Consider the following 13,305-nt stretch of genomic DNA (forward strand, 5'->3'; position numbering starts at 1 on the left):
GTAGCCATCTGAGCAAGTCACATGTCCATGAATGATTCAGTTTTTTGCAGGCTGACGCCACTGTTTACATGTTAGTTTGAATGTTCCCAGGAAAGTTCAGATGTGGATTGGCGTTTCCCAAAGTCCATTGTCAGTTAAGTGTTTCTTGACTGGGCACGTACTGAGAATAGTCCTTTCTCAAGAAGCTGACAATGCTTCATTGAGGCTACTTAGAATCAAACACATTGAGATACAAGTACATAGCCAATATTCATAACTTCAAATGCACAAATGATACACACATACAGACAGTATAATCATAACAAGCAAATTGCAATCTTTCTATAGACACTTTACTTGACCTCCTTTGTACAAGATTTGGTGCAACCGATAGGACCTTGGTTGCAACAATGATCTATACAGTCATAGTTCATGTCAATAATGTCACATCCTCCTCCTGAACTTACTGACAGAGTCTTGGACACTGTCTATGGCGGAGGCAGTACATGTAAAATCCCTGCTTGTCTTCAGTCACACACCCTTCCAATACCTTTAAACCCTATGATGTCATTCATAGATGTCCTAGCAAAGTTCTGGGTTCCTGGTCTTTGGGTGCCTGAAAACATGTTGGGGTGCAGTATTGCTGACAGAATGCAGACAGCACTATCTGTTAAAGTGTAGGTGTCTTGGCATTTAGCCACCAATGCCATGAGGAGGTGTGCCTCAGTTTCCCCTTCCACACAGCAGTCTAGGCTTGTTATGCTTTTGCTGTGGTGCCAAGCTTCCAGCCTGTTTACAGGTATAAGCTGAAAAGCAACATGCTTGTGGGACTGTTTTGTCACAATCCCTAGCATGTACAAAAGTTTTTTTCCACAAATCAGGTATGTCACACATCTTTAAAGCGTTTACCATTAGTATTAACTCCTTTGTCTTGACCCATAGATGAAGTAGCAAAAGACACAAGATTAACAGCCAATTTATGACAGACAGTCTGTTCACACAGTTTGGCTTGTTTAGTGTCTATTTCATTTTCCAATCCCTTTGTGTACCATGGTAGGTGCTTTGATAAGATTGTTCTGCCTCTTTGGAGAAGACTCTCAATTCAGGCATGTGTTTGAGGCTTTGCCAAGGAAAGGGTGCACCACAACCATGCCTGCCTTCAGCCTCTCCCTCTGGAATTTGTTTGGGTTGCACCCCACCCCCTTGTGAAGCTTCCCAAATGCAAAGTTTTTCTTCCCCCAGCCTTGAAGAGATAGTGTTATCTCTCACAAGGGTAGCAGGAACAACATCCTTTAATGGAGTGCTTTGGATTGGTAAGATTCCCTTGGTCACCCCACTCTTTGTTCCCAACTGGTCAGCTGGGTGGACTCTCCCCTCCAGGAGATCTGACCCCCAGTCTTCCCTCAAAACCTGATCCATAGGTGAGGAGTCTGGCATTTTAGATGCAGATTCTTCATGCTCCTCCTGGGGAAAAGCCTCCCTACAAAAGGTGGGCAGACCCTCCTGTCCCTCCTCACCTTCCGTCTGGACTTCCCTCTCTGGGCTCCCCTCTGAGGCAGACACTCCTGTGTCCCTCAAAAGGGAAGGTGACCCTGGTCCAGCTGTGGGCTTACACAAATTGTATGAAAAATGCAAAAGTAGAGGCATGTTTCACACAGTAGCATGTGCTTCTGTTGTATGGTGCATCATTTGTTCTGTGCAATTCCAAAGGTCTTTAACTTAGTTTTCATGTGGTCCTGATTCAGGTAAACTCTTGCTGAAGTCAAAACGAAGCAAGCTTGGAGTGCCAGCTTGAAGTAAAAGCTACACAAGGGTCTCAGAGTCTGGCCCTACATGGATACTGTACCAGCTATATGGACTCAACATAGTACAGTATATTTTAATCCTATGTGAATCCTCTAAATGATCTCGTGGCTTAATCTCCTCCAAAAGATTAGAAAAATCCTATTTATTTGGCATAAATATATGAACCAACCATCATATTTTGACTCTATATGATATGTTTAAAAATAGCACTGTCAGCATATTCCATGCATGTCAGCAGAGTTTCTATTTGCTGAACATTCATTTGGGCAGATACTTCTGGCTGGGAAAAAAACACACGTTTGCAATAACGCAAAAACTAAATACGAATCCACAAGACTACTCAAAATTGTCCATTCTGAGTCACCTAGGCAACTCCCTCTCATGCAGCTTCTGTAATTACTCATGGTTAGTTCCCTGGATATAAATTCAGGTCTATAGATGTTGATGGGTAAAATCTTCAATCACCTAATGACAGAGAAAGCTGTTTGCCAGAAGCTGGGAATGGGTGACAGGGGATGGATCACTTGATGATTACCTGTTCTGTTCATTCCCTCTGAAACACCTGGCATTGGCTACCGTCAGAAGACTGGGCTAGATGGGACTTTTGGTCTGACCCAGTAGGGCCGTTCTTACGTTAATTGATTCTGCAGTCCATGCTGTCACTACCACCAACCTTGGCACAATTCTTTTTACTAAGCTCTCCTCTTAGTGCTTGTTGGTGTGCCCACAAACAAGACTGGGTGGGATGGAAAGAGGACTGGTCAACAATTAAAAAAGTATAAGTATTGGGTCCGATCCTGCAAACACTTGCTACTCAGCATAGTGCTGCTTAGTATCCTGAGTAGTTTTATGGAAACCACTGACTACTGTGGGATTACTTAAGTAATGAGGGTGAAATCCTCACCATATTGAAGTCTATGGGAGTTTTGCCATTTACTTCAATGGGTCCCACATTTCACCCTTTATGTTTGCAAGATTGAGACCAGAGCATTCAGACACTTGTCTGTATACTGTATGTGCTTCAGGGCAGGGTCAATGTCTTTGTGTATGGAAAGCACAATGTAGATAACTCATACCAGAAAACTTCTCTGTTGTGACTAAATTCCTTTATTAGGAATTTCCCCCACTGCTCATTAGTAGTGAGATTCTTCACAGACTCCTGTATTTTCAAGATTTTTGAAGGTTACCTTTAAATAAATAAACCAGGCTTCTGCGGTTGTTTCTTCTGGTTTTCCCCTTTAAATCAGTTTAGCTTAGACACCCTTTTGTGGAAATCTTTGTTTCATTCCCAAGTAATATGTAATCTTTTTGCTGGGGAAAAAAATTCTAACAGTGTACCCCAAATTTCATCCACTTCAGCATTTGAAAAGCAGTGGACTTTGTGGGAATTACTGTGGATGCCAAGACAGATAAATATGTCATCTACAGGATATGAAGGCAACAGTTTGCTTCAGAGGTTTATTTTTATTGGGGACATGCTAGCTTCTGCTAGCAGAGGTTTTGGCACAAATTGTTAGCTTAATTATTTCCCAGGTGAAGTTGCTAGTTCCATTAATTTACTGCTGCCTTAATTATAACGACCAATTCTATGTATTTTGAATGAAATGTTGCATACTGAATATTCTGACATTAAGAAACTGTGGTGTTAACTTATGATATTATTGTGAATCTCACAATATTGACTCTTAAAGTGTCAGTTCCTGGAGTCATATTAAGTACATATTAGGATACTTAAACTAGCTGAAGCAATCTCAGAACTGTTAACAAGCATCTTTGAGAATTCATGGAGGATGGCTGAGGTCCCAGAGGACCGGAAAAAGGCAAATATAGTACCTATCTTAAAATGGGGAACAAAGAGGAGTTGGAGAATTATAGACTAGGCAGCCTAACTTTGATATCTTGAAATATACCAGAACAAATGATTAAACAATCAATTTGTAAGCACCTAGAAGATAATAGGGTGATAAGGAACAGCCATCATTGATTTGTCAAGATGAAATCATGCCATACCAACCTAATTTCCTTCTTTGACAGGGTTCGTGGCCTAGTGGATAGAGGGAAAGCAGTAGACATGATACATTTTGATTGTAGGACGTCTCTGGCACAGTCCCACTTGACATTCTCATAAGTAAATAAGGAAATGTGGTCCAGATGAAATTATTAGGAGGTGTATGCAAAACTGGTTCAAAGACCCTACTCAAAGAGTAGTTATCAATGTTTTGTTGTAAAACTGGGTGTGGTATTAGTCAATATTTTTATTAATGACTTAGATAATAGAGTGGAGAGTATGTGTATAAAAATCAAATGCACAACTATAAAATGGATCACAAATTGAATATGAGCCAATAATCTGATGCAATTGCAAAAAAGGCTAATATCATTCTGGGTTTCTGAACTGGAGTGTTGTATGTAAGACCCTGGGAGGTAATTGTCCCTCTCTACTCAGCTACTCAGGTGAGGCCTCAGCTAGAGTTGTGCATCCAGTTCTGGATGCAACACTCAAAAGCAGAAAGCAAAGAAAGAACAGTTTCAGATAGACATATATGTCTCTCTCTTAAGTAGAGTCTTGTTCATGCTCCTTATTGAAATCAGTGTCAAATTCACACTAATTTCAAAGGGATCAGGAGCAGGTTTATTTATGGGGGAAATGAAGGTGATCTACTGTATGGAAAAAGTAGTAGCATTCCAACTTATTTACAGTCAGCGCCCTTCTGAGAGGTTCTTAACCCATGTGAACTCAGTCTCAGTCCTTCCCCATTTATGTAGCAGTACAAGCCCTTCTGAGCACATTGTGCCCATGCTCTATATACAAGACTGGTTTCCTAATAGCCTAATTTAGTCTTGATTTTAGCAAAACACACCCTGCAGGGCATGAGCCTTGGCTTCAACAAAGAGCATCTTTTGTGTGTTGAAAACAACTGAGGAGCTTCTGTTGACAAGTCTCTAGATTTAAACAAGGGGGACTGGACCCCCAGTTCTAGAATTCATTTCACCACAGGTGGAGTTTTTGGCTCTCATGACACAATACAAAGTCCATCTGTTCACTAGATATTTGCTTGAGGATATAAAGTAGTTTTCTCTGAACGGGAATAGTGTTTCTTGAGGCTACCTTCCATCACAGCATTTTGCTGATTGGTCAGCTCTAGCATTATTTTCAATTACGACTGCATATTCTTGGGAGGATTTAAATATTAAATTTCTGATTCTGTAAATACACCTAGAGGCTTGTTCTAAGTGTGCAGGTTTATAGATATTTATACTATCTCTCCACAGTTAAGACTGCAACTAACTTTCCAGTTTTATGCCAATTTTGGCTCCCCTTTCCTATATTCATAAAAAAACCTCCTTTTTTGAAATTATGCATCCATAGCAGGTTTTTAGATGAAAATTTTGAAGTGAGCCAGGCAAACTATGAGATCTGTACCTTAAAAAATAATATTTACTACTGAAAATTCTAATAGTTGTTTGTTTCATCTCAAAATGTCTGGATGTAGAAAGAGCAAATCTGTTCTACTAACTAATCCTTCTACTAACTGCTGAGACCCGGTGCAGTGAAAGGATAGAATGGGTCTGGAAAGGATAGAATGGGTCATTTTGGAATTGTTCACAAATAGTTTTTGAAGATTCATGAACTGTATCAAGCCTCTGATTTAACTTGGCAACGGTGCGAAGGAGAGCATGCACACATCCACACCCATTCCCCTAGCCCCAGAGAAATCTAAGTTAAAATATTCACTCTTTAGAATTCCCATACAGACTACTATAATCTCTGCAAGGCCTCCTGTTCATTATAAATCTCATAGGCTCCTTCTGACTCTGCATTGACACCAGTGGTACGTAGAAACCAACAAACACACTGGGATTGATTCAAGGACATCACCACCCAAACAAATCTTGTTTAATGTATTCGCTCCTCAGGAATTTCTATCTAAGCCCTGAGAGAGTTCCTGCTGACATTAAAAGAACCGTCTTGCACTGTTCCCTCTAAGCTGTGCACATGTGCACACACACACAGATCTTAAACCCCGCACACGCAGCAAAACACCGCGCGCACTCCGGCTTCAGCGGCGGTTTTTGGGGGTTTATTTTGCTTCGGTGGCAGCACAGGATTCTTTAATTTTTGCAAAGGGGATGCTATAACAATGCAAAGTATTATGGCCATCACCACATTTCTCCTCTTTCCTCACTGAGCTACAACTTGTCATAAATGTTTAACATTGCTAGCGCTTCACAGAGCCCCTTAGTTGTTATACTGTAACACTGAAATATGCAAGAGAATTGCTTTTCTCTACCACAATCTGGGATATAGCTTTTCATTCTCAATAACAAGTTCATACCAGGCTACATGGTGCAAAATAAATTAAATAATCCTAAAGCAAACACTAAGCAAAAAGTTAAAAACAAAATTAAAAATAGATTTGATATCAGATGACCAGGCCCTCTCAAAGGTCCAGACAGGCCTGGACCACTTCCAGTTTTTGAGGCCCCTATCCATAATAAAAATAAAAAATGACGACACATGAAAACAAAATAAGGCACCAAAAAAAGAGTGAGACATAATTTGAATATTTTTTTATTTAACAAATACTTTTCTAGCCTTTTTCTGTGCCAAATCATTAACTATTCAGGAAAAAATCTAGTTTTCACGCAATGTCACAGTTGATATTAAGCATGGCGAGCCCATTCAAACGCTCTTGTCCCATAGTTGAATGGTGATAGTTCTTTACCTGCTTCAACACGTTGAAGGTGCATTCACCTGAAGCCACTGACACATGCAAACTGACAAAAATATGCAAGGCAATTGTGATATTAGAAAACGCCCGAGAGTCTAAGTTTGAGTACTTTTTGAAGCAATTCCTTTGGCTTGCAATCCAATTTAAAGTTCGTGGAATATATTCGTTTGAGGAAGATGACCTTGTCACTGAGATCTTTTGAGATATCTATGTTAAACTGTTGCTGAAATTGTTCAGCTGCAGAAAGTAGATCTTCATTACTCAGTCTGCTGAACTGCCAAAGAAACCCAAAAAAGGTACAAATTAGTTGCAGTGACTCAAATAGACGTGTAAGACCTGATTGAATAGAGTCAATGATGACAAGGAAGACATTGACTCTATAATGCTGCTCGGCATCGGATTCAGTAGGTAGGTTGCGATTGGTGGAGAACTCAGATGAAATGCCAATAGTCTGTGCTACCAATTTGGACTCAGTCAGGGCCGCATCCCATTGTTCACAAATCTGTTAAATTATACTCAAGCAGAACTGCTTGTACACCTTTGTACTTCACAGCCATATTAGATCCACTGTCATAGACTTGACCAATGCAGACTTGAAAATCTAACTTAAAACCTTCTAGAATTGCTAGAGCAGCAGTTTCTTTTCCAGTTTTTCTCGTGAAATTATCAAACAAAGTAAACCTTTCTTCAATTGAAAATTTTGAGCTGTCTACAATCTTAACATATTGAATTACCATAGTAGTCTGTTCCTTGTGAGAACAATCTGCAGTGGCATCAACAATGCTTTGTATGCATGTGGAGAGAGAATGGACTTGCATTCACTTTTGACTCTTGCAATTCTCGAACACGTTTAACATACTCTGATAAAAGTGGTCCATATTTGCTGAGGAGCTCAACTATGCCTAGAAAGTTTCCTGTTGCACAATCACCAATACGTTGACTGGTTCCAAAGAAAGCCAATCCCCTCTCAGAAAGAAAAAGAATGACATTCAGAATAGAATCATAGAAGATTAGGCTTGGAAGAGACCTCAGGAGGTCATCTAGTCAAACCCCCTACTCAAAGCAGGACCAACACCAACTAAATCATCCCAGGCACGGCTTTATCAAGCTGGGCCTTAAAAACCTCTAAGGATGGAGATTCCACCACCTCCCAAGGTAACCCATTCCAGTGCTTCACCACCCGCCTAGTGAAATAGTGTTTCTTAATATCCAACCTATACCTCCCGCACTGCAACTTGAATCATTGCTCCTTGTTCTGTCATCTGCCATCACTGAGAACAGCTGAGCTCCATCCTCTTTGGAACCCCCCTTCAGGTGGTTGAAGGCTGCTGTCAAATCCCCCCTCACTCTTCTCTTCTGCAGACTATACAATCCCAATTCCCTCAGCCTCTCCTCGTAAGTCATGTGCCCCAGCCCCCGATCATTTTTGTTGCCCTCCGCTGGATTCTCCAATTTGTCCAAATCCTGTAGTGGCGGGCCCAAATCCAAATCCAAATCCAAATTTCTGTAGTGGCGGGCCCAAAATTGGATGCAATACTCCAGACGTGGTCTCACCAGTGCCGAATAGAGGGGCATAATCACTTATCTCGGTCTGCTGGCAATGCTCCTACTATGGCAACCCAATATGCTGTTAGCCTTCTTGGCAACAAGGGCACACTCATTACCAGCTTTTCATCCACTGTAATCCCCAGGTCCTTTTTTGCAGAACTGCTGCTTAGCCAGTCGATCCCCAGCCTGTAGCAGTGCATGGGATTCATCCGTCATAAATGCAGTACTCTGCACTTGTCTGTGTTGAACTTCATCAGATTTCTTTTTGCCCAATCCTCCAATTTGTCTAGGTCACTCTGGACCCTATCCCTACCCTCCAGCGTATCTAGCTTTCCCCCCATCTTAGTGTCATCTGAAAACTTGCTGAGGGTGCAATCCATCCCATCATCCAGATCATTAATAAAGATGTTGAACAAAACCAACCCCTGGGGCACTCCGCTTGATACCAGCTGCCAACTAGACATTGAGCCGTTGATCACTACCCATTGAGCCCTACAATCTAGCCAGCTTTCTATCCACCTTATAGTCCATTCATCCAATCCATACTTTGACTTGCTGGCAGGAATACTGTGGAAAACAGTATCAAAAGCTCAAGAAGTTTTTTCCAGTTATTAGTTTCAGTAGAGAGTTCAGTCAAGAGTAAATTCTCAACTGAACTTTCAGCTGCCCTACTGGCCGATTTCTATGCAACATAGTTTACTTTGTGTTACGTTGAACTCTCATGTGATGGTATTCGGTCTTTCAACTTCCTTCAACCTCTGTTGATGCTCTATCTTGATTGATCAGAGAGAACTGATGCATTTGCAGCACTTTTGTTCAAAATGAAGCAGGGTGCACAGTACAGGGATTGTTTTTTCCATACTCCAGCTTAACCAGTCTCTTGTGCAGGTCTCAACATTTGGAAGAGTTTTTGTCAGCAGACGAGAAGGGAAAGCATGATTATTAGCATCTTGTGGAATGTTACTAGGAATATCAAAACAACGAACTTGAAGAAAAGATTGCATTTGGGCAGCATTGCTCTTGTCAATAATTCCAATGTCAGTCACAGTCAAACCTGTAGTACTCGTGAATTCCTCTTGCTGCGTAAGATCTACATCTTCCTGTTGCTGAGTTTCTTGATCGTACAGAGGATCTTCTGCTGCATCTGTTACTGTTGACACATCTCCTTCTTGACTGTTGTCCGCATGTTCAGGTATTGGCATTGAAATATCACCTGTTGCAGTTGCGGAGTTTTCATTATCCATAGCATTGTTTGTTGGGTAAGGTGTGTTTCCCAGTGGTTTGAGAAATTAAGTTATTGGCTTTGAGTTTTTAGCTGCTGCTTCACTCAGTTGTTTTCGCCATCTCTTGCTTGCACCACTTTCAAATCTCATCTTCATAGTGATCTATCTGGTCAATATGTAGCCTATCCACACTTAAAATATTCTGCTGTAAATAAGTAGCTTATCTACACTTGAAATCTTCTACTGTAAACTTGTACACAAATGCTGAATGGTACACAAATGCTGAAAAGACTTAAAACAAAGGAATACTAGTTAAGAACACAAAATGAAACAGTCAGGTTATTATCCTTATCACTGAATCAAAACTCAAGCACAAAAGATATAATATAACAGGCTAAGCTGAAGACAAAGGGATGACATATATACAGTAGGTTTCAGAGTAACAGCCGTGTTAGTCTGTATTCGCAAAAAGAAAAGGAGTACTTGTGGCACCTTAGAGACTAACCAATTTATTTGAGCATGAGCTTTCGTGAGCTACAGCTCACTTCATCGGAGCTGTAGCTCACGAAAGCTCATGCTCAAATAAATTGGTTAGTCTCTAAGGTGCCACATATATATAGTAAACACAGACACGGATGCAGACAGAGAGATAATGTCCAAAAATTTCAAACATGTCCTCGCGAAACTCACTATACAAGATTTTCCTCACAAATTTTCATCATAAATCTGGGCCTATAGACTGCAAAAGCCTATGATGATGGCCAAGCTATAAAGCTAGGGCTCAACCAACCAGTCACCTCTTTTAGCTACCATATGAAGATAATAATGAGGAATTCTCACACATAAATAATTCCTCAGTCAACTAGACATAAAACTATAAAGACGCTAAAATGTAACAATTCTCTACCTTTCAACACGCACTTGATCCAGCACCAGCCACTAGTAGTGGTTTGTTTATATAATCAGCTGATCTGAGAGGACATGTTCATCACAGTCTAATCTTGAGCCATCAGAGCCGATATATTTTTATTAATCTTTATGAACATTTTTAACTCTTTAATATGACAAAATCTATATCAGTTAACAAAAAAATTATGTCTTTTACCAATTCACATCTCTTATTTGCTTCAATTTGCAGCTGTAAGCTGAGAGTGTGTCACATTTTGGTCCGATAGGGATGTGCATAAAAACAAGTTGCGAAACTTATCAAATGCCAAAAAATTAACAAGTGTCTAAATTTGAGGCCCCCTTTTAGCTTGAGGCCCAGGCCAAATGGCCCTCCTGGCCCCACCTCTGATTGGCCCTGCAGACAACCAATGAGCAGCAGCCACTCTGCCAAATAAAAGGCAGTGCAGTGGGCAATAATCAAAGAAGAGAGACAAGGTGTGGGAAGGTGAAGTGCCCCAGAGAGGGAGGCCTCACACCAAACCTTGCAGTTGACTATTGAGGGACTCTGGCATAGCCAGAGCTGAATAGATGTAGTTAAGAGCAAAACATATCTATGGAACCCCATTACCGCAACTGACTATGTGTAGCTGAGGGAAGAACTTGGTCATCCCAAAGATGTTTCAGAGTGATTACGAGACCTCCTGTGAGTGACCCCCTTCGAGAAAAGTGAAAGACAAAAGTTTGCATTGCAAGGCCAGAAAGACCAGCAGAAATGGTACAGTTCTGAGGTTTTAAACAAAGATTATTTTGTGTACCCACCTCACAAATTCCAGCCTTCCCTTGCCAGCTGGCCCATAATTACCATCTAGAAAACTTCTCCACCATAGGAATTTGCAATACGGAATAACTTTTAAGTCAACACTCCTATATTATTGAAGTACAAGGGAGTGCAAACATTGAAACACTGCGAGTCAAATTCACCCCATGCATTCCAGTGGCTCAAATCAGTGGAACCCAGGCTACAATTCCATCAACAGTAGGTCACACAATGGTGCAAGTTGTTGCAATCTCAACTCTTCTGGGGCCTAGTAAGCAGTGAAGCCAGCCTGCCTGGGAGATACACTTCCAGGCACACTACACCATATGGGCTCATGGGGATCAGAAGCTCTAATAGGAGCTAGTGAGCACTAGGAACTCCAGCCCACATTCCTACCTCCCTATGGACGGCATAAACCCAATCATTCTGGGGCAGCGCGCTCCATCAACATTTGCCCTTTCCCATCAGACCCCATGACTTTTTCAGGCCCTGCCCCTAGCAACACCAGCTCCAGCAAGACTTAGAGGAGCACTCATATCTAATGTTAATAGTTAAAGCCTTCTTCAGTCACTTTATCTGAAACATTCTTAGACGATTAAATAAGATTCAGTGACAGGGAGATAATTTATCAGTTGTAAGTTGAGAGTGGAGCTGCTAAAGTCCCAGGACAATTTAAGATAATTCTTGCATACCAAAGGTATTAATCCTGTTATAAAGCAAAAAGGAGTAAACAAGTCCTATTTATTTAATGGAACAGGGGCACTTGCAAATAAGCTTTTGGGGGGGAGGGGTATATAAAAGCTGCATATAATATTTATTATTATTTATTATTATTAAGGGAACTGAATACTAAGACTCCAGAAATAAAAACTCTTCAAGGCAACAAATGTAAACCATATTTTTGCTGAAAGGAAGGGGTGAAGGGCAGAGAATAAAAGTCATTTCATAAAGTAAATAGTTACTAAGGACTTAATATTAGGGTTTGGTCTGATCCTTGTTGAAGAGTTGTTTTTGTAGCCTAAAGAAGTGATATTCTGTAGATGAGAATAAACTGAATGCAGATAGGGCAGGCTAAGGGGGTGGGAGAAGAAGAGGGGGAGGTTAAGTTTCCTGGTCAAGCTAGTGATAATTCCAGTTTTAAAAAAAGACTCATAAATTTTTCAGGTTTCAGATGCTAGTTACCAGAAGAGTTGTAACTATCTAATCAAAGTCACCTAGAGTTCAAACTGTTGCCCAGTTTTACCACCTGATTGCAACAGAACATCTCTTTTGATGTCTCTTGTTAGCCTAAATTTGCTACAGTACAGTGCAATGAGTTAAAGGACCACACACTGCTCTGTTTTTCTCATTAAATCCAGTGTAAGACCAATGACTCATTGAGGATTGCATTTGGCTCAAGGAAACACTTGCATTCTTATCTCAGATTTTTCTTGTTTCTATAAACTTAACTTGGAGAATTAGGGGTAGATCCTGACCTCCATTACACCAGTGTAAATCTAGAGTACCTAAAATTATTTCAATGGATTTATTCTAGAATCAGATCAGAATCTAGTTCTCTGCCTCATCTAAAAACCTCTTGAAGTGGTTTCTACACTGACCATATATGGCCAAGTAAACAGGACTCTTTTTTCGCTTGTATTTGAATTCCATACAATTTCTCATATGCTGCTATTTTCCCTGTAACCCTGTATGTTCCTGCGTCACATGCAGAATATTATTTTTGCCATGTCGAATAGTGCACGCCAGGTCACATATATTCATCCTTCAGGAAGCAACTTGTTCTTTTCTGTAGTTTTGAGAGAGTTATTTTTACGCTAATATTCTGTCATTTTACAAACACTGATTCTTCACATTCTTCTTTTTATTTTTGGACCCTGGCACAGAATACATTCTACTTTGGGATTAAAATAAACATCCTGTCATAAATATAAAGGGAAGGGTAAACCCCTTTAAAATCCCTCCTGGCCAGAGGAAAAATCCTCTCACCTGTAAAGGGTTAAGAAGCTAAAGGTAACCTCGCTGGCACCTGACCAAAATGACCAATGAGAAGACAAGATACTTTCAAAAGCTGGGAGGAGGGAGAGAAACAAAGGGGTCTGTGTCTGTCGGTACGCTGCTTTTGCCGGGGATAGAACAGGAATGGAGTCTTAGAACTTTTAGTAAGTAATCTAGCTAGGTATGTTTTAGATTTTGATTTCTTTAAATGGCCGAGAAAAGAACTGTGTGGAATAGAATGACTATTTCTGGCTGTGTGTCTTTTTTGTAACTTAAGGTTTTGCCTAGAGCGATTCTCTATGTTTTAGAGTAACAG

The sequence above is a fragment of the Lepidochelys kempii genome, chromosome 1 (genome assembly GCF_965140285.1).
Source record: "Lepidochelys kempii isolate rLepKem1 chromosome 1, rLepKem1.hap1, whole genome shotgun sequence".
Taxonomy (NCBI): Eukaryota; Metazoa; Chordata; order Testudines; family Cheloniidae; genus Lepidochelys; species Lepidochelys kempii.